We start from the raw sequence: 25,363 nt of genomic DNA on the forward strand, positions 1-25,363 counted from the left end.
GACCAATCAATTTGAAAACTATGATTGTTTGTCTGGCAAGAAAGGTTTGGCTTCAAACGTGTATTGCAAGGAGACAAGAAAAGAAACAGCCATGGACATCAAGTGCAACAAATTAAAATTAGTTTTGGTTTCCGATTAACTGATGCATTAAATCCGAAGATAGACACAAAATGCTGGAGGAACTCAGTAATCCCTGGAGAGAAGGAGAAGGAATGGGTGGTGTTTCGGGGCGAGACCCTTCTTTCGACTTTTGTTCAACAATTCATCTGATCACTTTTTTCCAACTCAAAACTAAGCTTCGAATCCCAAGTTATTTTTTCCTATCAAACCCGTCCACCTCTAACTCCGCAGCTTTAAGTATCTGCATCTTCAATAAATCTTTATCTATTCACTTGTCTCTGTAATACTTGCTGTTCAATGCAACCACTAATATGCACATTGTGGTGAGAGATAGGCCTGCCATAGTGGCGACAGTGTTAGTATGAATGCACCAATATCAGAAATATAAGCCAGAAATACATAGAACAGTAGTTCAAGTTCAAGTTCAAGTTCAAGTTCAAGTGAGTTTATTGTCATGTGTCCCTGTATAGGACAATGAAATTCTTGCTTTGCTTAAACACACAGAAAATAGTAGGCATTTACTACAAAACAGATAAATGTGACCATATACCATGATATAAATATATACACACATGAATAAATAAACTGGTAGTGCAAATAACAGAAAGTGGTTGCTAATAATCAGAGTTTTGTCCGAGCCAGGTTTAATAGCCTGATGGCTGAGGGGAAGTAGCTATTCCTGAACCTGGTTGTTGCAGTCTTCAGGCTCCTGTACCTTCTACCTGAAGGTAGCAGGGAGATGAGTGTGTGGCCAGGATGGTGTGGGTCTTTGATGATACTGCCAGCCTTTTTGAGGCAGCGACTGCGATAAATCCCCTCGATGGAAGGAAGGTCAGAGCCGATGATGGACTGGGCAGTGTTTACTACTTTTTGTAGTCTTTTCCTCTCCAGGGCGCTCAAATTGGCGAACCAAGCCACGATGCAACTGGTCAGCATGCTCTCGACTGTGCACCTGTAGAAGTTAGAGAGAGTCTTCCTTGACAATCCGACTCTCCGTAATCTTCTCAGGAAGTAGAGGCGCTGATGAGCTTTTTTGATAATTGCGTTAGTGTTCTCGGACCAGGAAAGATCTTCAGAGATGTGCACCCCCAGGAATTTGAAGTTCTTGACCCTTTCAACCATCGACCCGTTGATATAAATGGGGCTGTGGGTCCCCCTCCTACTCCTTCCAAAGTCCACAATCAGTTCCTTGGTTTTGCTGGTGTTCAGGGCCAGGTTATTGCGCTGGCACCATATGGACAGTTGCTCGATCTCTCTTCTGTACTCTGACTCATCCCCATCAGTGATACGCCCCACAATAGTGGTGTCGTCAGCGAACTTGATGATGGAGTTCGCACTGTGGTTCGCTACGCAGTCATGGGTATAGAGTGAGTACAGCAGGGGGCTGAGCACGCAGCCTTGAGGTGCTCCCGTGCTGATTGTTATTGAGGCTGACACATTTCCACCAATACGAACAGACTGTGGTCTGTGGATGAGGAAGTCGAGGATCCAGTTGCAGAGGGATGCGCAGAGACCCAGTTCTGCGAGTTTGGTAACCAGTTTGGAGGGGATGATTGTGTTAAATGCCGAGCTGTAATCAATGAATAACAGCCTGACATATGAGTTTTTGTTGTCCAAGTGGTCCAGTGCGGAGTGGAGGGCCAGCGAGATCGCATCCACCGTTGATCTGTTGTGGCGGTACGCGAACTGCAGTGGGTCCAGGTTTTTGTCGATGTAGGAGTTGATTTGCTCCATGATCAACCTCTCAAAGCACTTCATCACCACCGGCGTTAGTGCCACTGGTCGATAGTCATTGAGGCACGTCACCTTACTCTTCTTGGGCACCGGTATAATTGATGCCCTTTTAAAGCAGGTGGGGACCTCAGACCTCAGAAGTGAGAGGTTGAAAATGTCCGTAAAAACTCCCGCCAGTTGGTCCGCACAGGTTTTTAGAACACGGCCGGGTATACCATCAGGTCCAGGTGCTTTTCGGGGGTTCACCCCTCTGAAGGATTTCCTGACATCGGCCTCTGTGACTGAGACTGAAATGCCATCACAGCGAATGGGGGATCGGGAAGGCACATCAGTATTCTCCCTGTCAAAGCGTGCGTAAAACACATTGAGGTCGTCAGGGAGTGATGCTACACCGGCATTCGAGCTGCCTCCTGGTTTTGCCTTGTAGGAGGTGATTGCATTCAGACCCTGCCACAGCTGCCGAACATCTGTCTCGTCCTCCAGTTTGGAGCAGAAGTCCCTTTTGGCCTTTTTGATGGCCTTACCAAGGTCGTATCTGGTCTTCATGTAGGCCACTGTATCGTTGGATGTGAATGCCCTGTGTCTGGACTTCAGGAGAGTGCGGATCTCAAAGTTCATCCAAGGTTTCTGATTGGGAAACACTCGGAAGGTTTTTGTAGGGATGCAGTCCTCACATTTTCTTTATGAAGTCTGTAACGACTGTGGCATATTCGTTCAAGTCCGTTGCCGAGTCCTTGAACATTGCCCAGTCTACAGACTCCAAATAGTCCTGGAGTTGTTCTTCTGCCCCCCCCCCCCCGACCAGCTCTGTGCTGTCCTCACTTCTGGGGGTGCGCTCTTTAATTGCTGCCTGTAGGCAGGAAGAAGCAGCACCGCGGTATGGTCGGAGTTACCGAAGTGAGGGTGAGGGATAGAACGATAGGCATTCTTGATGGTGGTGTAGCAGTGGTCGAGGGTGTTAGGTCCTCTGGTGCAGCAGGAGACATGTTGGTGGAAGTTGGGGAGTGATTTCTTGAGGTTCGCCTTATTGAAGTCCCCAGCAATGGTGGTAAATGCCTCGGGGTAAGACGTCTGGTGTTTGTTGACCACGGCGTGCAGCTCCTCCAGTGCCAGACGGACGTCTGCCTGGGGTGGGATGTAGACCGCGGTCAGGATAACGGAGGTGAATTCTCTCGGGAGGTAGAAGGGACGGCACTTCACCGCCAGATGTTCGAGGTGTGGAGAGCAGGAGTTGGACAGGACTGCCACGTCGGAACACCACGCAGAGTTGACCATGAGGCAGACGCCCCCTCCTCTCCCTTTCCCAGATGCCAGGGTATGGTCCATGCGGTGGATGGAGAACCCTTCAGGCTGGACCGCTGAGTCTGGGGAGCTGGGGGTGAGCCATGTCTCTGTGAAACAGAACACAGAGCATTCCCTCAGTTCAGATGTAAACCAGCATACAAAGCTGATTAAATGACAATACTGACAAAATAAAGTTCCAGCTAACGCCCTCCCCTTACTTGCCTTCAGCACCAGTGCTACTTGAATGGATCATTAATTTCTTCCAGGTTTGTTGCTAATTGATTTGTGCTGACTCCTGTTCTGATTCAACAATTGCTTGTTGCAACATGGCTCTTTGTAAAGTGCCAACCTCACCTGAGTGGTGTTTGATATACCAAAGGCAATCCCTTTCCAAACAATTTGTTGGAAAGGGATGGAGAAAGCTGTAAGGGCATGAGAGGTAATGACATTTAATACAGAGGATCGTGAGGTGTTCCATTTTTGGAAGACTAACATGGGGAGAATCTACACAGTGAATGGTAGGGTCAGGGGAATGTTGTAGAGCAGAGGGATCTAGTAGTGCAGGTACATTGTTTGTTGAAAGCAGCAGCACAGGTAGATGGGGAGTCAAAAAGGCTTTTGGCACAATGGCCTTTATCAGGCAGAGTATTGAGTACAGAAGTTTGGAGAACATATTGCAGTTATGTAAAATGTTGGTGAAGCTGCATTTAGAGTATCGTGTTCAGTTCTGGGCACCATGTTATAGGAAAGATGTTGTCAAAAGGGTACAGAAAAGATTTACGAGGATGTTGCCAGGACTTGAGGGCCTGAGCTATAGGGAGAGATTGAGTAGGCGAGGACTCTATTCCTTGGAGCGCAGGTGAATGAGGGGTGATCTTATAGAGGTTTTCAAAATCATGAGAAGAATAGATCAGGTAGATGAAGTCTTTTGCCTAGAGTAGGGGAATCGAGAACCAGAGGACATAGGTTTAAGGTGAGGGGGGGGGGAAGATTTATTAGGAAGCGAGGGGTAACTTTTTCATACAATGGGTGGTGGGTGTATGGAACGAGCTGCCGAAGGAGGTAGTTGAGGCAGGGACTATCACAACATTTAAGGAACATTTAGACAGAATATGGGGCAAACACAGGCAGGTGGGATTAGTGTAGATGGGACATGTTGGTCGGTGTGGACAAGTTGCACCGAAGGGCCTGTTTCCACTCTGTATGACTCTGACTCTATGACTCCTTACTGAATCAAACCTCTTATCCTGGTGCACAAGGAACAAATATCTTTCCTGAACTCCGGTGATTTACGTTTTCGTTTTCTCACAAAAATATGTGCAAAGCCCCAAAGAATCCAAAAATGACATAGCTAGTGGATTTGAAGACCTCTACAGGAATGAAACTTAACGCATCAAGGTACTTGAAGGTATTTGCTACATCCCTTTTTCAAACATGGCTGAATGCATTTGTCTTTTTTTTAACCAGAAATAACAGGGAGAGCAGCTGTGAGGGTGGGGCTGATTTATGACTCCAGCAAAGTGGATATGATCCTTTCCTCCGATGCTGTCTGTGTGGAGTTTGCTGCTCCAGTTTCCCCTCAAACATGTGCTAGTTGGTAGGTTGATTGGTCAGTGTAAATTACCCCCTTGTGTAGAAAGATGGGAAATTGACGGGAATGTGAAAGAGAATAAGTTACAGGGAAGTCCATGGGAGAATAGACTTGATGGTATTCTTCTGGTGGCCAGAATGAACTCAATGGGCCAAATAAGCCTCTATATCGATAATCTATCATGAAATATGAGCTTTTGGAAAATTGTATAGTGTTGCAGCTCAATAACGGTGTGTGAATGGCAGCAGTCCAAGCTGGTAGGTAGCCAGCCACGGCAAGGACCCTGGCAGAATGCAGTGGTAGAATTACAAATAGACCATTCGGAGGCCCAGTCTGCTGCCATTGATTCTGGAATGAATGAATGGATTAAGGTTTCAAAGTAGTCCAGATAAATGAGTATCGAGAGAGCAGCCCATCTTTTCCATGGCACGAAGACATGACATTAAGATAACATATGGGTTCACAGTGAATGGTAGGGCTCTGGGGAGTTATATAAAGCAGAAGGATATAGGAGTGCAGGTATATAGTTCCTTGAAAATGGCATTGCAGGTAGATAAGGTGGCCAAGAAACCTTTCGGCACATTGGGATCTTCAGTTAGGGTATTGAGTATAGAAGTTGGGATATTATAATACAGTTGTACAAGACATTGGTGAGGCCACATTGTAGATGGGGCATTTTGATCGGCTTGGAAAAATTGGCCAAAGGTCCTGTTTCCTTCCTCTATGATTCTATGATATAACGTTTGGAAGTGGTTTAATTCATGATGTTCCAAGAGGTTCCTCTGCCTGTACATTTCATTGTATGGACATTTGACATTTTCCATTGTTTTTCCCTTCAAAATCCTCAAGTCCATTGCAGGCGAGCTTGTCTGTGCCTTTATGGCCTTCTGCAGCGTTGATGCCTGTTCTTACTTATTGCTCAGTCCTGGTCGCACTTCCTATTGCTCAATGGTACACTATGCGCAGACAACAATCCAGGGCCAGTAACTAGCGCTGATTGTCTCTGTATATTAGCATCTCTACATCAATACTGTCTTTGAAATTTGGCTGTGTTGAAAACCGTACTGTCTGTCTATCCAGTCTATGTCCCTCATTTTTTTAATAAACCTCAATAATTCACTCCTCAGCTTCTCCCATTCCAATGAGAATAAGCCCAGGAGCGTCACGGCGGCGCAGCGGCACGGCGGTGGAGTTGCCGCCTTACAGCGCCAGAGACTTGTAAGCTCAATCCTGGCCGCGGGTTCTTGTCTATATGGAGTTTGTACGTTCTCCTCGTGACCTGCGTGGGTTTTCTCCAATAACTTTGGTTTCCTCCCACAAAGACGTACAGGTTTGTAAGTTCATTGGCTTGGTATAAAATGTAAACATTTTCCCTAGTATAGGATGCTGTTAATGTGTGGGGATTGCTGGCAGATCCGGTGGGCTGAAGGGCCTGTTTATGTAGCATATCTAAACTAAACGATCCAGTCTCTAACAACAGGCCTCCATGCCAGGCAATCTTCTGCTGAATCCCTTCTGCACCCTCTCTACTGCTGCCATGTCCTTCCTGTAGTGGTGAGTGGACGTTGCGTGAATTGGGTGACTTCAACATTACTTGATATACCCTTCCTGTGGGGGAAAAAGTGGAAAGTAACTATATATGTTAATTAAAATCCCGTGCCGTAGGTGGGTCGCCAGGAGGTCCTAGTGGGTCACCAGGAGGTTGAAGTTTCTCAAAGGTTCTCGTAGGTTGTAGCCGGTGCTGACCGGTGAATTTTATTGGCTCATTGGGGATAAAAAACGTAAGCAGTAGTTTTCAGAACCAAGGATAACAATGTTAATGTCCGCCGAGTTGGGTATCTCTGGCTTCTTAAAAGTTGTTTCCACTCCTTCTCCCCCTCTACCCCCCTCTTCTAAAGGGCTTACCGTACACTGTGCTTTAGCCGTCTTAATTACAGCGCTAACCTTCCTGCTCATGTGTCTGTATCCCATTGGCTTTGCACCGTGTGAATTTCACACAGACAGCACTCCCCTCGCTTGCCCTGTCCCCGCCTGCATAACGGGTTGGTGAAGGAAGCAATGTGTGTGTTCTACTCTGACAGTCGCCGTACCAGTTGCTGGTTTTTCAGGCGACTGCCGGCAACTTGATAGTCGCCTGAAAAATCGCCTAAGTGGGTCAGGCCCATTAGTGTTTCAGGTCAAACACACTTCGTCCAGTTCAAACTGCAATTTCTGTGTTTTTTCATACACTACGTAGTCTGTCTGTCTGTTATCCAGGCACTAGTTGTATCAGGATCTGCATTGATGGTCCAGTAACTGCCATCTAGTTCATTTGTGGTCAATTTCCATCTCTGGGAAAGGCTGCGAGTGCAAATGTTGCAAATCTTTGAGTGCAACATTCCTCCTGATCGTTTCTATGGAAACAAGTTAAAAATATCCAGAGACCCAACAAGAGACGTTAAAGATAATGTTCCTCCTTCAATCTCACTTGAGAGTTTCCAAATAATGAAAGGTTTGAGAGATTAAGCAATAAAGAGCGAGTCAAAGTCATCAGTAACATGATGTATTTAAAAAAGGAATTATTTTTCTGAAAGAGATATTATATTTGTTTCAAGAGAAACAAAGAATCATTTTTGTAAGGAAAAGGATTGAAAAATCTACTGGAAAAGGACAGGCATTAGAGTGATCACGTTCGTATGGTCAAATGACGGCATGTTAGTCCATGCAATTTCCCCTTGAGTGGTAGAATAATAGGTCGAGGATCATGATGATTTTATAGGTGAAAATGGGCACAAACGCGTTCACTAGGCATTGGAAAATGCATCAGATGTCCATTCCCATATCAGGCTAAAGATTCTTGACATATACAGTCAAAGGACCTCTTCCCAATTCTAAACTCCAGTTCTAAAATTGCTCAACTCCGAAATTCGCTAGTGACAAATCCATAGATAATGCAATAAATAAAGTGTTGGAAGAACTCAGTAGTTTGAGCAGCACCTGTGGAGGCAAAGAGATGGTCAACATTTCAGCCCTGCATCAGAGTGTAGAGGGAGGAATGGCTGTATTTAAAAGGAGGGGGAGCAGTGGGAGGTTGGTAAATGATATGTGGAACCATTGTGATGGGGGGGGGGGTGGGGGGTTAATGCGTGTACAGAGCTAGGTGAGGTATAGGGTGAGGGAGGGGGTGTGGTAGGTGGAAACATAGCTCAGTTTGACCTGCTAAGTTATAAGGTCATAAGGAATAGGAATAGAATTAGGCCATTCGGCCCATCACGTCTACTACGCCATTCAATCCTGGCTGATCTAGCTCTCCCTCCGAACCCCATTCTCCTGCCTTATCCGCATAACCGCTGATGTCTTTACTAATCATAGGATCTTCCAGCAGTTTATTTCTTTGGTTCGGCTGCCAATGTCTGATGTCTCCTGTGTCCTTTGGATATCAAAACTTTAGTTTAGTTTAAGTTTAGTTTAGTGATACAGCGCGGAAACAGGCCCTTCGGCCCACCGAGTCCGCAACGACCAGCGATCCCCCAACATTAATGCTACCCTACACACACTAGGGACAATTTACACTTCTACCGAGCCAATAAACCTACAAACCAGTAAGTCTTTGAAGTGTGGGAGGAACGAAGATCTTGGAGAAAACCCTCACGGTCACGGGGAGAACGTACAAACTCCACACAGACAGCACCCATAGTCGGGATCAAATCCGGGTCTCCGGTGCTGCAAGTGCTGTAAGGTTGCAGCTTTACTGCTGTGCCACCCCTAAAGGCCACCCCATGCCATGTTTGAAGTGAATGAAATTCATCTGCATAATGCTGTTTTAATTTCCGGCAATATGGAACTGAAAAATTAGTTTTCTGTCTGGAGTGAAATACACCAACTCCCACGTATGGTTCTCTTATTATCACCCAGTAATTTCATACGCATTCCTTTTGGAGGGTTGCCGGGTAGCTTGGCTGCATTGCCCTGGGATCATCTCCTGAGAAACCTGCTCTTCCCAGAGTAGCAGCAAACTGGATTGCCTCCTAGCTATTCAATGACTTCCATTGTGTAGGCACAACCTGCTCCTCCCTCACACCCCTTGCAACCCCCACCTCCATCTTGTACAATGCTGCTTTGATGCCCTGAACTGCGGTTCCCCTGACCGTGCGATCTTTGGAATCCAAGGCATTTATAAATAGGTATCTCGTACAGTATCATGTATTATTGAGCCTCTATATCTAGCCAAAGTCTTTCATTTATTAAAATCACGCTCTTCTCCTCCACCCCTGGTCATGGTACAAATCTGGTTTGGTGCAACTAATGTTTTGAAAGAAGGAAGGAGGGTGGAAGCAAAGTTAGATTATAGTTTAACCAGGAGATAAACTTGCTGGTCATCAATCACAAGAGACAGATCAAGAGTTTTTATTGTCATATGTCCCAGATAGGACAATGAAATTCTTACTTGCTGCAGTACAACAGAATATGTAAACATAGTACATTACGGGGGTAAAAAAGTTCAGTGTGTATATATACACATGCACACATACTCAATAAATAAACAAATATAGTGCAATAACAATAGTCTGTTGTAGTTCAGAGCTTATTTGTTGTCGTATTTAATAGCCTGATGGCTGTACGGAAGAAGCTGTAATCATGTAACCAGTCGGTGCAACGTAGTAGAAGAATGGATGGTTTTTAGAACGTGGAAAAAAGGAACGAGGGGCACCTCATTAGGATATCATCAAGATATGATAAAGGTATGGATGACGTTTTTAACAGCAACTGAGTGGACGACCTTATGTTTTGTCAAAGAGTGCAATATGATTTAAAACCAAAATAACAGTCACGCCACTTGTTGAATGGGAATCAGAGAATTAGTTCAAAGCAACTGCTAGTTCAAAGCAACTGCATAGTCAGCCAGCACAGAGGCACAGCAGTAGAGTTGCTGCCTTCAATGGAGTTTAACACTGGTTAGTACGAGGTATTGCATTTTGGAAAGTCAAACCAAGGTAGGACCTACACAGTGAATGGGGATTGTTGTAGAGCAGAGGGATCTAGGAGTGCAGGTCCATACTTCCTTGACAGTGGTGTCACAGGTAGATAGGGTGGTCAAGAAGGGTTTTAGCAGATTGGCTTTAATCAATTAGAGTATTATGTATAGCGGTTGGGAGGTCATGTTACAGTTATATAAGACATTAGTGAGGCCACATTTAGAGTACAGTTTTGGTCACCCTGTTTTAGGAAAGATGTTGTCACGCTGGAATAGGAATAGGAATACCTTATTATCACATGTGAGATTTTTTGCTTGCATACACAATGTATACAAATAGCAACCACCTACGGCACTGACAACGTTACAAAGCACGCCGGCTCCTTCTTTCACCCTCCCCACCTCCCCCTCCCCAACAGTTCCCCCACGCTGGGTCCCCATTGTCCATTGTTCTCCCCCCACCTCCCTCATGGCGGTCCCCCCAAGCCGGGTCCTCCATTGTTCTTGCCCTCCACCCTCATGGTGGTGCTCCACGCTCTCATCGACTGTCGACCCGCGAGGCATCGCCGCCGCCGCGAAGCTTCTGCCGCTGAGGCCTCACAGCTGTCAACGCCCCACTTCACTCCTCCGTGGTGCCGACCCAGCCACGGGTTCCGTCGGCCGCTTCACCCGACCCGGGCTTCTACGCGGCGATCCGGGAAGCATCGAGACAGCGGCTCCTCGATAAAGGCCTCCAGCCGCATTCCCAGTCCCCAGCCGTGGGGCCCGTAGGGAAGCCCTAAAGGGTGCAGAGAAGATTTACAAGGATGTTGCCAGGACTCGAGGGCCCGAGCGAGAGGGAAAGGTTGAGCCGGCTGGGACTTTATTCTTAGGAGTGCAGGAGGATGTGAGGTGATCTTATATAGACGTATAAGATCATGAGTGAAATAAATAAGGTAAATGCGCACTCTTACCCAGAGTAGGAGAAGCACGTACTAGGGGAAACGTGTTTACGGTGAAGGGAGAAAGATTTAATAGGAAACTGAGGTAAATGTTTTAACATGAATGGTGGTAGGTATATTAAAGAAGTTCACACAGGAGGTAGTTGAGGCAGGTACTATTACAATGTTTAAAAAAATATTTGGATGGGTACATGAATAGAATAGATTTAGAATATGGGTAAAGTGCAGGCAGGTGGGACTAGTGTAAATGGTCGCTGTTGACAAGTTGGGATGAGGGCCCTATTTCCACGCAGTGTGATGCCATGACTCTAAAGCACTGGAGACCTGGGTTCGAACCTGACTATGGGTGTTTGTCTGCAGGGAGTTTGTACGTTCACACTGTAACTGTATAGGTTTTCTCTGGTTGCTCTGGTTTCTTCCCATTTTCCAAGGACGAGCAATTTTGTAGATAAATTGGCTTCTGTAAATTATCCCCAGTGTGCAGGATAGAACTAATATACAGGGCATCTCAAGTTGGCATGGACTTACTGCGCCAAAGGGCCTGTTTCCATGTTGTATCTCTAAACTAATCTGAAATGCTACCTTAATTTTCAATTTCAAATTAAATTCTGACAAAGATGCAGTTGTATAAAATACACTGTATAAGTAAGCGTCTCTCTCCACACTTTTCTCTGCAAGACAAATTATTTTCATGAAGAAATTCCAGTGAGGAATAAACTGCTTACTAATCAATATGATTGAGGCATGCCTTCACATTTCTTTCCAGTTGTTTATTCAATTAACAAAATATCTGTGAATGTACATCAGCCCTTCTGCAAGCAAGGTTTCTCTTCCTGTCACAGTTGAAGTCCTTCCCAATCCTTCAAGAGCTGCAGTTCCTTTCACATGCATTTTTAAACAAGCCAATACAGTGAGCGATGGAATCAATAGCATTTGTTCTCACGGCAGAACTTTAAAAGCAATTTAAGTACATTGACAAATAAAAACCAGGAGACGTGGATTAGAGGGAATTTAAATAGTGGTTTACTTTTTTGCACAGTCGCAATAATTATTTTAACTCACTTTGATATTTGCTGAAAGCATTGAGAGGTTTTCTAGCAGCACTATAAACAATGCCCTCAAGACTGCATTGTCAAGGTCAGTCAGCCAAACCTCTACATGATTCTTGGTCAAAGAATCTCAGGACTCCAACGATATATTGGTTCCAAGTATATCAAAATATTTTATAATTTGACATTTAAAGTTTGACCCCTCGAATTTGATTTAAATGAAATTTGGGATCCCATTGTGACGTCAATCGCTGCTGATGGGCAGGGCAAGTGGAAAAGTGATTTTTGTAAAAGTAATTTTTGTAAAGTTTAAAATGTGAATAACTTGTAAAATATACCATCATTCTGAACAAAACTTGTTTCATTTACAGCACAGGACAATGGCGAGTAAGGTGGACTATTATAGACCTATCATGTACTGTTTTGGCGGGATTTCAGACACACGCACACACGCACACGGATAGATAGATAGATAGATAGATAGATAGATAGATAGATAGATAGATAGATAGATAGATAGATAGATAGATAGATAGATAGATAGATAGATTAGACCAAGTGGGACCCAACGTGGGAGGGAGGGAGGGGTTAAAGATGGAGGGAGCGGTGGTAGAGAGGGAGGGGTTAGAGAGGGAGGGGGGTAGAGAGGGAGGGGGGTGGAGAGGCGGTAGAGTGGGGGGTGGGAGGGTAGAGAGGGAGAGGGTGAGGGAGGTGTTTAGAGAGGGAGGGGGTAGAGAGGGAGGGGGGGGGATAGAGTGGGTGGGAGTGAGGGTAGATAGAGAGTGGGCATCTCCCTCCTCCACTCCCTCATCTCCCTCTACCACCCCACTCCCCACCCCATCTCCTTCCTTTCCATGCCCCAGGACCAACCCAGGTCGTAGAGCAGAGCCGGGGAATGGAACTCGGCCTGGTTCTTGTACTCGGCCAAGCACTAACCTGGTTCCAGCGGCGGCTTTTTTTTCGGCCAGGGTTCAGCTCTCACTCCAGCTCGAGCACCAGGCTCTGCTCCTGCCAGGGCCCACGGCTCCACCCTCACCACCAGATGTCAGGCGCAGGCAGCGGCCACCTCGTGAGTGTCCCGTCCTGCCTTGCGAGTGCAATGTGACGACACTCAGGTATTTTTTAATGAAATGGGTGTTTTCTGGCTTTTTTAAAAACTTTAAATGATTAAAAAGTGCGGAAATATAGGTGGGAATGCGACGGGAAGATGTGAGTAGAATGTGTGAAAATGGGAAGGCTGTGGTCTACCGTTTGGAAGAAAATAGGAAAATATGAATTGGCACACACACAGACACACGGACACACACACGGACACACACACGGAAACACACAGACACACACACGGACACACGGACACACACAGACACACACACGGACACACAGACACACGGACACACGGACACACAGACACACAGACACACACACGGACACACGGACACACACAGACACACACACGGATACACGGACACACAGACACACAGACACACACACAGACACACGGACACACACAGACACACACACGGACACACGGACACACAGACACACAGACACACACACGGACACACACAGACACACACACGGACACACACAGACACACACACGGACACACACAGACACACAGACACACACACGGACACACACAGACACACACACGGACACACACACACACGGACACACGGACACACGGACACACAGACACACAGACACACAGACACACACACGGACACACACGTACACACACACGGACACACACAGACACACACACGGACACACGGACACACGGACACACAGACACACGGACACACACGGACACACACACGGACACACGGACACACACACGGACACACACACGGACACACGGACACACGGACACACGGACACACCCCCACATGGACACACCCCCACACGGACACACGGACACACAGGCACACAGACACACGGACACACGGACACACGGACACACACGGACACACAGACGCACGGACACACGGACACACGGACACACGGACACACGGACACACGGACACACCCCCACACGGACACACACACGGACACACACACGGACACACACACGGACAGACACACGGACACACGGACACACCCCCACATGGACACACGGACACACAGACACACGGACACACGGACACACGGACACACGGACACACACAGACACACGGACACACGGACACACGGACACACGGACACACACAGACACACGGACACACGGACACACGGACACACAGACACACAGACACACGGACACACACAGACACACGGACACACGGACACACACAGACACACACGGACACACGGACACACGGACACACACGGACACACGGACACACGGACACACACAGACACACGGACACACGGACACACGGACACACGGACACACACAGACACACACGGACACACCCCCACACGGACACACGGACACACACAGACACACACGGACACACCCCCACACGGACACACGGACACACGGACACACAGACACACGGACACACGGACACACGGACACACAGACACACGGACACACGGACACACACAGACACACGGACACACGGACACACGGACACACGGACACACGGACACACGGACACACACGGACACACGGACACACAGACACACAGACACACAGACACACACACGGACACACGGACACACACAGACACACACACGGACACACGGACACACAGACACACAGACACACGGACACACAGACACACAGACACACACACGGACACACACAGACACACACACGGACACACACACGGACACACACAGACACACACACGGACACACACAGACACACGGACACACAGACACACACACGGACACACACAGACACACACACGGACACACACAGACACACACACGGACACACGGACACACGGACACACAGACACACAGACACACACACGGACACACACACGGACACACGGACACACGGACACACGGACACACGTACACACACACGGACACACACAGACACACACACGGACACACGGACACACGGACACACAGACACACAGACACACAGACACACACACGGACACACACGGACACACACACGGACACACGGACACACACACGGACACACGGACACACCCCCACACGGACACACCCCCACACGGACACACGGACACACAGGCACACAGACACACGGACACACGGACACACACAGACACACGGACACACAGACACACGGACACACGGACACACGGACACACGGACACACGGACACACACAGACACACACGGACACACGGACACACACAGACACACACGGACACACCCCCACACGGACACACGGACACACGGACACACAGACACACGGACACACGGACACACACAGACACACGGACACACGGACACACGGACACACACAGACACACACGGACACACCCCCACACGGACACACGGACACACGGACACACACAGACACACACGGACACACCCCCACACGGACACACGGACACACGGACACACAGACACACGGACACACGGACACACACAGACACACGGACACACGGACACACACGGACACACACGGACACACGGACACACGGACACACACAGACACACGGACACACAGACACACGGACACACACGGACACACGGACACACACAGACACACACAGACACACACGGACACACCCCCACACGGACACACGGACACACGGACACACGGACACACGGACACACGGACACACGGACACACGGACACACGGACACACACGGACACACACGGACACACACGGACACACACGGACACACGGACACACACGGACACACGGACACACGGACACACGGACACACACGGACACACACGGACACACACGGACACACACAGACACACGGACACACGGACACACGGACACACGGACACACCCCCACACGGACACACGGACACACACACGGACACACACAGACACACACACGGACACACGGACACACGGACACACGGACACACAGACACACACACGGACACACACGTACACACACACGGACACACACAGACACACACACGGACACACGGACACACAGACACACAGACACACACACGGACACACACACGGACACACGGACACACACACGGACACACGGACACACGGACACACCCCCACACGGACACACGGACACACAGGCACACAGACACACGGACACACGGACACACACGGACACACGGACACACGGACACACACAGACACACGGACACACAGACACACGGACACACGGACACACACAGACACACACGGACACACCCCCACACGGACACACGGACACACGGACACACACAGACACACACGGACACACCCCCACACGGACACACGGACACACAGACACACGGACACACGGACACACACGGACACACGGACACACACGGACACACACGGACACACGGACACACACAGACACACGGACACACACAGACACACGGACACACACAGACACACGGACACACATGGACACACGGACACACACAGACACACACAGACACACACGGACACACCCCCACACGGACACACGGACACACGGACACACGGACACACAGACACACAGACACACGGACACACGGACACACGGACACACGGACACACACACACACACACACACGGACACACACGGACACACACGGACACACGGACACACACGGACACACGGACACACGGACACACGGACACACACGGACACACACGGACACACACGGACACACGGACACACACGGACACACGGACACACACGGACACACAGACACACACAGACACACAGACACACACGGACACACGCGGACACACGGACACACGCGGACACACGGACACACGCGGACACACGGACACACCCCCACACGGACACACACGGACACACACGGACACACACGGACACACACGGACACACACGGACACACGGACACACACGGACACACGGACACACACGGACACACGGACACACACGGACACACACAGACACACACGGACACACGGACACACGGACACACACGGACACACGGACACACGGACACACACGGACACACACGGACACACGGACACACACGGACACACACGGACACACACGGACACACGGACACACACGGACACACGGACACACACGGACACACACGGACACACGGACACACACGGACACACACGGACACACACGGACACACACGGACACACGGACACACACGGACACACACGGACACACACAGACACACACGGACACACGGACACACGGACACACAGACACACACACGGACACACAGACACACACAGACACACAGACACACGGACACACACAGACACACGGACACACACAGACACACGGACACACACAGACACACGGACACACATAGACACACGGACACACATACACACACAGACACAGATACACACAGATAGCCACAAAATAGATGAAGAGTTTTAGTAATAGTAAAGATATACAAACAGCTGCCACCCGGCCAATCCACCCCCTGCCTCTGTCCCTTTCTGTGTCCCTCTCTGTGTGTCCCTCTCTGTGTGCTTCTCCCCCTCTCTGTGTGCCTCTCCCCCTCTCTGTGTGCCTCCGTGTCCCGCTCTGTGCCTCCGTCTCCCTCTCTGGGTGCCTCCATGTCCCTCTCTGTGCCCCTCTCTGTGTGCCTCTCTGTGTCCCTCTCTGTGCCTCCGTGTCCCTCTCTGTGCCTCCATGTCCCTCTCTGTGCCTCCGTGTATCTCTCTGTGCCTCCATGTCTCCCTCTCTGTGCCTCTGTTTCCCTCTCTGTACCTCCATCTCCCGCTCTGTGCCTGCGAATTAGGGGCTATGTGTGAGTGGATAGGGCAGGGCATGCGGTAAAAGGAATGAATTAATAATATTAATATAATATCAATGGGGTTGGGTAGTGTGTGCGTGTGTGTGAGGGGTGGTTAGTGTGTGTGTGAGAGGTTGGTTAGTGTGTGTGTGACGCCTCAGGCCGCCCCCTCCCCTCGCAACTGCGGGTGGGGGGAACAGACCCAACGGGTCTGCACTTGGACTAGTATCCAATAAATCTCTCCATTTTGATTCAAATTGGTGACTGGTCCTACACATCTCCCTATGATGGGGATCTCAAAGATTTGATACCCTTTGAGTGAAGACATTACTCTTCAACCCTCTCCTAAATTGTCAAGGGTCACAACCTCATACTTTGAGATTGTCACCCTTGATTCTCGGCTCTTTGGCCATTGGAGACTTCATGCCCCAAAGAATGTCTATGTCATAGTGAGGTTGCTCCAGTATTCTAACCTTTAAACCACAGACTAGCCCATCCAACCTCTCTTCATTTCATAGATCTCCTATCCAAGAACTAGGCTGGTAATTTTTGTTGCATTTCCTTGATAGCATGTATATCCTTTTTTTTAACTAAGAGACCAAAATGATACACACTACTCCAGGTGCCAAGACTATATATAATTACAGAAATATATTTTTGTTCCTGAACTCAAATCCTCTGGAAACCTTCAAGACCAAAGACCTACGTGCCATTTGTTTTCTAACTTTAGGCAGTACTTGTGTATTTTAGTTTACAGTGACATGTGCAAGGAATGTAACCATTTGTCAATTTCTCATCATTTCAAAATTACTCGGTATTTTCCAGAGATGTACAACCCAATACTAATTGACCGGCACTTATTTTACACCAACTCATAGAAACATAGAAATATAGAAAATAGGTGCAGGAGTAGGCCATTCGGCCCTTTGAGCCTGCACCGCCATTCAATATGATCATGGCTGATCATCCAATTCAGTATCCTGTACCTGCTTTCTCTCCATACCCCCTGATCCCTTTAGCCACAAGGGCCACATCTATCTCCCACTTAAATATAGCCAATGAACTGGCCTCAACTACATTCTGTGGCAGAGAATTCCAGAGATTCACCACTCTCTGTGTAAAAAATGTTTTTCTCATCTCAGTCCTAAAAGATTTCCCCTTTATCCTTAAACTGAGACCCCTTGTTCTGGACTTCCCCAACATCGGGAACAATCTTCCTGCATCTAGCCTGTCCAACCCCTTAAGAATTTTGTAAGTTTCTGTAAGATCCCCCCTCAATCTTCTAAATTCTAGTGAGTACAAGCCGAGTCTATCCAGTCTTTCTTCATATGAAAGTCCTGACATCCCAGGAATCAGTCTGGTGAACCTTCTCTGTACTCCCTCTATGGCAAGAATGTCCTTCCGAGATCTTTGTACACACGTTTCTTCACCCTGTTCCCCATCCGTCCATCTGCCCAATAATGTTAATTGAACTGGACTCGTATATTATCAAATGTGCAGCTATTCAATGTAGAAACAAAGAATTGCAGATGCCGGTTTATACCATAGATAGACACAAAGTGCTGGAGTTACTCAATGGGGTCAGGCAGCATCTCTGGAGAAAAAGGATGGGTAATGTTTCACATCGGGACCCAAGGGCCACCCTGACCACTTTCTCCAGAGATGCTGCCTGACCAGCTGCCTGACCACTTTGCATCTATCTTTGGCACAGTTATTCAATAATCTGGGAAACATTGAGCCCAGAAATCAGCAATTGAAAAACAATCCTTTCACTCATTCTCCTTTCCAGCAATATTTTATCACATTTCTTCAGGATGGTTTTGCAAAATTGAAACTGTTTGTTGCATATAAGTTTCCAATCCGTATCTTAACATCATTACTTTCTTGTTCCAAAGAGTACATTACTAGGTAGTTGTTTGACTACAGGAAAAGCTTAAATAAAATTGAGAAGATGCTATTTGTTAGAAGATGTCTTGAGGTAATGATATATTTTTGGTTAAGTATCATTATTTCGCAGCAGAGGAGCTCATAGTGCATCAGCATACAATGCGGCAAGTGAGAATAAATTACTTTGAAATAAAAGACTTTGAAGTTATTAAGAGCACTGCTTTGCCTCAGAAAATGAATAATAAAATAATTATAATGTGCATCTCCATAAAATGCTGGAGCTGTAAGGATTGTGAGTTGGTTCAATCTGTACTGTCTGTAGAGGCATTCTCACCTCAGAGATCCACTGTTGAGTGTTTGGCCCAATTCTAAAGAGTGAAGAACATCTATGTGAACAACACAAAGCAATACTGGGGGATTACTGTGCTGTTAGAGATACTACTCTTTGCCATTGATTTCTCTCATTGAAGGGGCCTTGATGACCCAAATGTCAAGCCTCTAGGCACATTTTCCCATCTCCACCTTTTTCTGCCTTCCGCAGAGACCGTTCCCTCTGCAACTCCCTGGTTAAGTCATCCCTTCCCACCCAAACAACCCCACCCCAGGTACCTTTCCCTGCAACCGCAGAAGATGCAACATCAGTCCCTATACCTCCTCCCCCGAATCATTCCAGCGACCCTGACAGTCCTTTCAGGTTAGGCAGAGGTTCACTTGCACCTAGTCCAACCTCATCTACTGTATCCGTTGTTCAAGATGTGAACTCTTATACATCGGCAAAACCAAATGTAGACTGGGCGATCGTTTCGCTGAATATCTACGCTCAACCTACCTGATCTCCCACTTGCTAAAACCTTTAATTCTCCTTCTCATTCCCACACAGACCTTTCTGTCCTAGGTCTCCTCCATTGTCAGAGTGAGGCTAAAGGCAAAGTTGAGGAACAGCATCTCATATTTCGCTTGAGCAGCTTACAGCCCAGTGGAATGAATATTGATTTCTCTCATTTCAGGTAGCCCCGGCATTCTCTCTCTCTCTCTATCCCTCCCCACCCACGTCGCATTAGCTTCTCATTTTCACCCAACGAACAGCTTCCAATGGCCTGTTTCCTTCATCATTGTTACTTTTTTGCATATCTTTTATTCATTCTTCTTTATCTCTCTACATTATCGTCTATATCTCTCGTTTCCCTTATCCCTAACCAGTCTGAAGAAGGGTCTCGAACCACAAAGTCACCCACTCCTTCTCTCCAGAGATGCTGCCTGTCCCGCTGAGTTACTCTGTTGATTCCACATCTTCTACCCTCCCTAGTATGGGTCAGTAAAACACTGAATCGAACACTGGAGTCCAAACCCTTCTTGAAAAGGTGGAAATGTTTCTCATGGCCATCAGCATCCTTGAGGTGGAACACCAAATTGAAAATCTCTGGGTACTAATTGCTGCAGTGACAGAGTGAAGGCAAATAATTTTAATCAAAGACATTGGCTCTGAACACATCACTCACTCAGTAAGCCATTAGCACCACAGCAAACTAACTCGAGTCAGTTGTCAGTGTCAGTACAGAGGCTTGAATGACACTTTAACCTGCAGCCACCAGAGAGCAGAATGTTGTAAATTGCAACGAGAAAATGTAAGAAGCAGTGAGTGATTGCATTGTTGGGCTGCTGCCCGATCAAGATATTATCATTTTCTATGATTTTTTATATTGCAGACTGAGAGAAAGACAGGTTTATGTGCGATTTTAATGTTAAAAGGATCTAGGCAAAGCTGTCAGGTATAAAGTGTTTTATGTTTGACCGGGCTTGCAGAATTCCAACTTCAATAGAGATGCCAACCAAAAATGCCAAATAATTCCATCCCTCCTGACCACCAGTAGAACAGTTGCTTAATGAGAATGATAGAGCATAGAAGTAGGCCCCCTCAGACCACAACATCCATGCTCTTTTCTCATCTACATTAAACCCATCCAGCTGCACTAGATTGGTATCACAAACCTTGCTTTTTTCAGGTACCTGTCTAAATGTCCCACAAACTAAATCATATCTGATTTCACCACCTCCTCTGGCAGTGAACTCCTGATATCAACCATTTTCTGTATGAAAAAAAAACCTTCCCCTCAAATCCTCTTTAAAATTCTATTGTTTCATCTTAACTGAATTCCCTCGTGTTTGTGATATCCCTACCATTCTGACTACCTACCCTATCTGTGCCTCTCATCATTTATGTACTTCCATCAGGCATTCCTCTTCATCCTTTGGCTTTAGAAAAACAAACCCATCCTCCCATAACTAAAGGTCAAAGATCATATCTGATAGGATTAGAATTAGGCCATTCGGCCCATTGTCCACTCCGCCATTCAATCATGGTTGATCTATCTCTCCCCCCTAACCCCATTCTCCAGCCTTCTCCCCATAACCCCTGACACCACTACTAATCAAGAATCTATCTGCCTTAAAAATATCATTGACTTGGCCTCCACAGCCTTCTGTGGCTAAGAATTCCACAGATTCACCACCCTCTAACTAAAGAAACTCCTCCTCGTCTCCTTTCGAAAGGAACGTCCTTTATTTCTGAGTATGACCTCTGGTTCTAGACTGTCCCACTAGTGGAAACATCCTCTCCACATCCACTCTATCCAATCCTTAAAGATCTCCATTCTAGACAGAATCCTGGTGAATCTCATCTGCACTTTCCCCAACGCAATTGCACAATTCCTCTTGCGGATCAGCATGCAATCCACCAACTGTGGCCTCGCCTGAATGTTGTAAGGTTGCAACCAGAGTGGGTTGTCCAGGTTTACCAGAGAGTCCAGGTTTACCAGGATTTTGCCTGGAATGAAGAGGGTTAGCTATAAGGAGAGGTCGGGTGAACTTGGATGGTTTTCTCTGGAGGTGAAGTCAGACATAATAATTTTGTTTAAGAGGCATTTAGACAGGGAGGTCTGATAGAAGTTTATAAAATTATGAGAGGCAAAGAAAGGGTGGACAGTCAGAACCTTTTTTCTCAGGGTAGAAATGTCAAACTCTAGAGAGCACGGCTTGAAGTTGAGGTGAGGGGAACGTTGAAACGAAATGTGTGATTTTACACAGAGTGGTGGGAGCCTGGAATGTGTGGCCACTTGTGGTGTTTAAGGGGCTTTTAGATAGGTGCAAGAATATTCAGAGAATGTGGGGCAATAGATCCAATGCCTGTGGAAGTGATTAGTGTAACTTGGCATTATGTTCAGCACAGGTATCGAGGGCTAAGGGGCCTGTGCCACTGCTATTCCATGTTTTATGAGTTGTACCAAGCTCATCTCCAAACCCTCTCAAAGATTGAATCCTTGGCTTCATGAACCCTAGATCACAATCAGCAAGGATAGATGCCAAAATATCCTCCACAATAATTCCGAGTACATGTGCTCCACAGGAGACCAGGATGTCACCGATCCTTACTGTGCTTCCTATACTCCATTTACAAGTTTGCAGATGACATAATCATAGTGGGCCAAATCTCGAACATTGGTGCGACGGAATATAGTAGATGGAGAGTTTCATGGCATGGCATCACCAAAATGACGGACGTTATTATTGACTCCAGGAAGTGGGGTGGAGTTCACGCCCCTATCTGCATCAGAGGTGCTGAACTAGAGATGGTCGAGAGCTTTAAGTTCCTAGGTGAGCCTCCACTGCCTTGTCTGCCCCCTACTACCCAACCAGTGCAGCCCAAAGGATCTTGCAGTGTTCAATAGAAACGTAAAGGACTGTGTAAAGGAATGGGAAACTGTCATATAGCCAACCAGCTTCAAAGACACGAAAAGAAGAAGAAGAAGAAGAAGAAGTGACATTTAACAATTTCTACAGATGCAACAGAGAAAAACATCCTATGCAGATGCTGCACATCTCAATTGGGTAACTGCTGTGCCCAAGACTGCAAGAAATTGCTGAGAGTTGTGGATGCCGGCCAGTCCATTACACAGACCAAATTCCCCCCTCCCGCCCCATTGACTCCATCTAGACTTTGCAATGCCTCGTGAAGACAGCCAACATAATGAAGGACCACTCACATCCCATCCCAGCCATTCTCTCTACTCCTCACATTGGGCAGCAGGTACAAAAGCAGATTCAAGAATAGCTTCTTCAATGCTGTCATCAGACTGTTCAACAAACCACTAATATGCTAAGTATGAATTCCCAATCTCCCAATCTACCTCATTAACCCCTTTGCACTTTTCTTAATCTGCACTTTGTCTGTGGCTGTAACATTATACATCGCAGTCTGATTCTATTTGCACTACCTGGTGTACTTGTGTACGGTCTGTTTGTACTCGTGTGTGATTATACTCCTGGATCGTACGTAAACCAAAGTTCCTCACAGTATCTTGGTACAAATCAATCCCAATACCAATGTTCTGTGAAACATTCAGATGGCCAGACAGCATCTGTAGATGGAGGGACCGGGTTAATATTTCAGGGTTATCATCTTTCATTGGAACTATGATGAGAACATCACCTCATTCTTGTACCTTGAATGTGACTCCTGGTTCCTGACATTCCGAGCTAGGGCAACCATCGGCTGCACATATACCATGACCAGCCCCAAGGCCGGAGGGTAGATGCTGTATTTTCCTGACATAAATGTTCCCTCCCCTCCCCTCCCCTCCCCTCATCCCACACATACCAGAAGCAGCACTAGAATTAAAGTAACAATGCAATGTTTGAATTCACACAAGGGGGTACAGCAGGGGAATTGTAACCGTGCTGTTGCTACATTATTTGTTTTATTGATGAAACTTGGAACATTTATCTTGCTGGCTGCCACGCCAACTCGTTCAGCATCTGTCTAAGACTTTATAAATTCATGACTTTGTCATAGAATCATAGGGTCATAGAGTCATACAGCGTGGAATCAGCGTTTGGCCCCCATCCCTCCAAACCTACCCTATCCATGTACCTATCTAAATGTTTCATAAACTTTGCAATAGCACCTGCCTCAACTACCTGCTCCGGCAGCCTGTTCCATATACCTACCGCCCTTTGTGTAAAAAAAGTAACCCCTCGGGTTCCCAATAAATCCCCCCCCCCTCCCTATTACAATATTTCTCTGGTCCTATCTGCGATTACTCTATCTATTTTAGTTTAGAGATACAGTGAGGAAACAGGCCCTTCGGCCCATCAAGTCCACACCAACCAGCGATCCCCGCACATTAACACTATCCTATACACACTAGGGACAAGATACATTTATACCAAACCATTGAACCTACAAACCTGTATGTCTTTTTTAATGTGAGGGAAAACTGAAGATCTCGGAGAAAACCCACGTGGTCACGGGGAGAACGTAAATCTCTGTACAGACAGCTAGTCGGGGTCGAACCCAGGTGCACTGTAAGTGCTGTAAGGCAGCAACTCTACCTCGATACCACTGTGCCGCCCTCACAATATTCCTCTCATGATTTTGTACACCTCTATAAGATCACCACTCGTCCTCCTGCGCTCCAAGGAATAAAGCCTTAGCCTGCTCAACCTCTCCCTATAGCGCAGCCCCCTCGAGTTCTGGAAACATTTTATTCATTGTATTTGCCGCTGAGGAAGGAAGACGCCTTTTCTGTAAAATCACTTCTGTCTTGTCTTGAGGACATTAAGTCCTGGATGGCCCTAAACTTTCTAGGATTTAATGAAAAGAAGACAGAGGTGATTTTATTTGATCCCAATGGCTGTGAACCTCCATTTGTTGATTTAGGTCCATTGTCACGGTATGTGAAGCCGACAGTTTTGAACCTGGGTTTTAGGATGGACGGTGACTTTAAGTTAGATCACCAAATAGGCGCGGTGGTTAAGTCCAGCTTCTTTCACTTAAGGAAGCTGGCAAAGGTGAAGCCCATTCTCGAGCGGCAGCATTTTGAGACAGTAATCCATGCCTTTATTACATCTAGGCTGGATTACTGTAACGCACTCTATTTTGGAGTTGCTCGTTCTTCACTGACTCGTCTCCAGTTGGTTCAGAATGCTGCTGCTCGCCTTTTAACTGGAACTCGAAAGA

The 25,363-nt window shown here is 47.3% G+C and overlaps 1 long non-coding RNA gene across 1 annotated transcript; it reads left to right on the forward strand.

The window, feature by feature from the left end:
* Positions 1 to 11,224: 11,224 nt before the first annotated feature.
* Positions 11,225 to 25,146, forward strand: LOC116986594. The gene is made up of 3 exons (XR_004415522.1): positions 11,225 to 11,263; positions 11,618 to 11,619; positions 25,136 to 25,146. It is a non-coding gene; the product is annotated as an uncharacterized LOC116986594 (long non-coding RNA).
* Positions 25,147 to 25,363: the final 217 nt, after the last annotated feature.

This window comes from Amblyraja radiata, chromosome 24 (assembly GCF_010909765.2).
Source record: "Amblyraja radiata isolate CabotCenter1 chromosome 24, sAmbRad1.1.pri, whole genome shotgun sequence".
NCBI classification, from domain to species: domain Eukaryota; kingdom Metazoa; phylum Chordata; class Chondrichthyes; order Rajiformes; family Rajidae; genus Amblyraja; species Amblyraja radiata.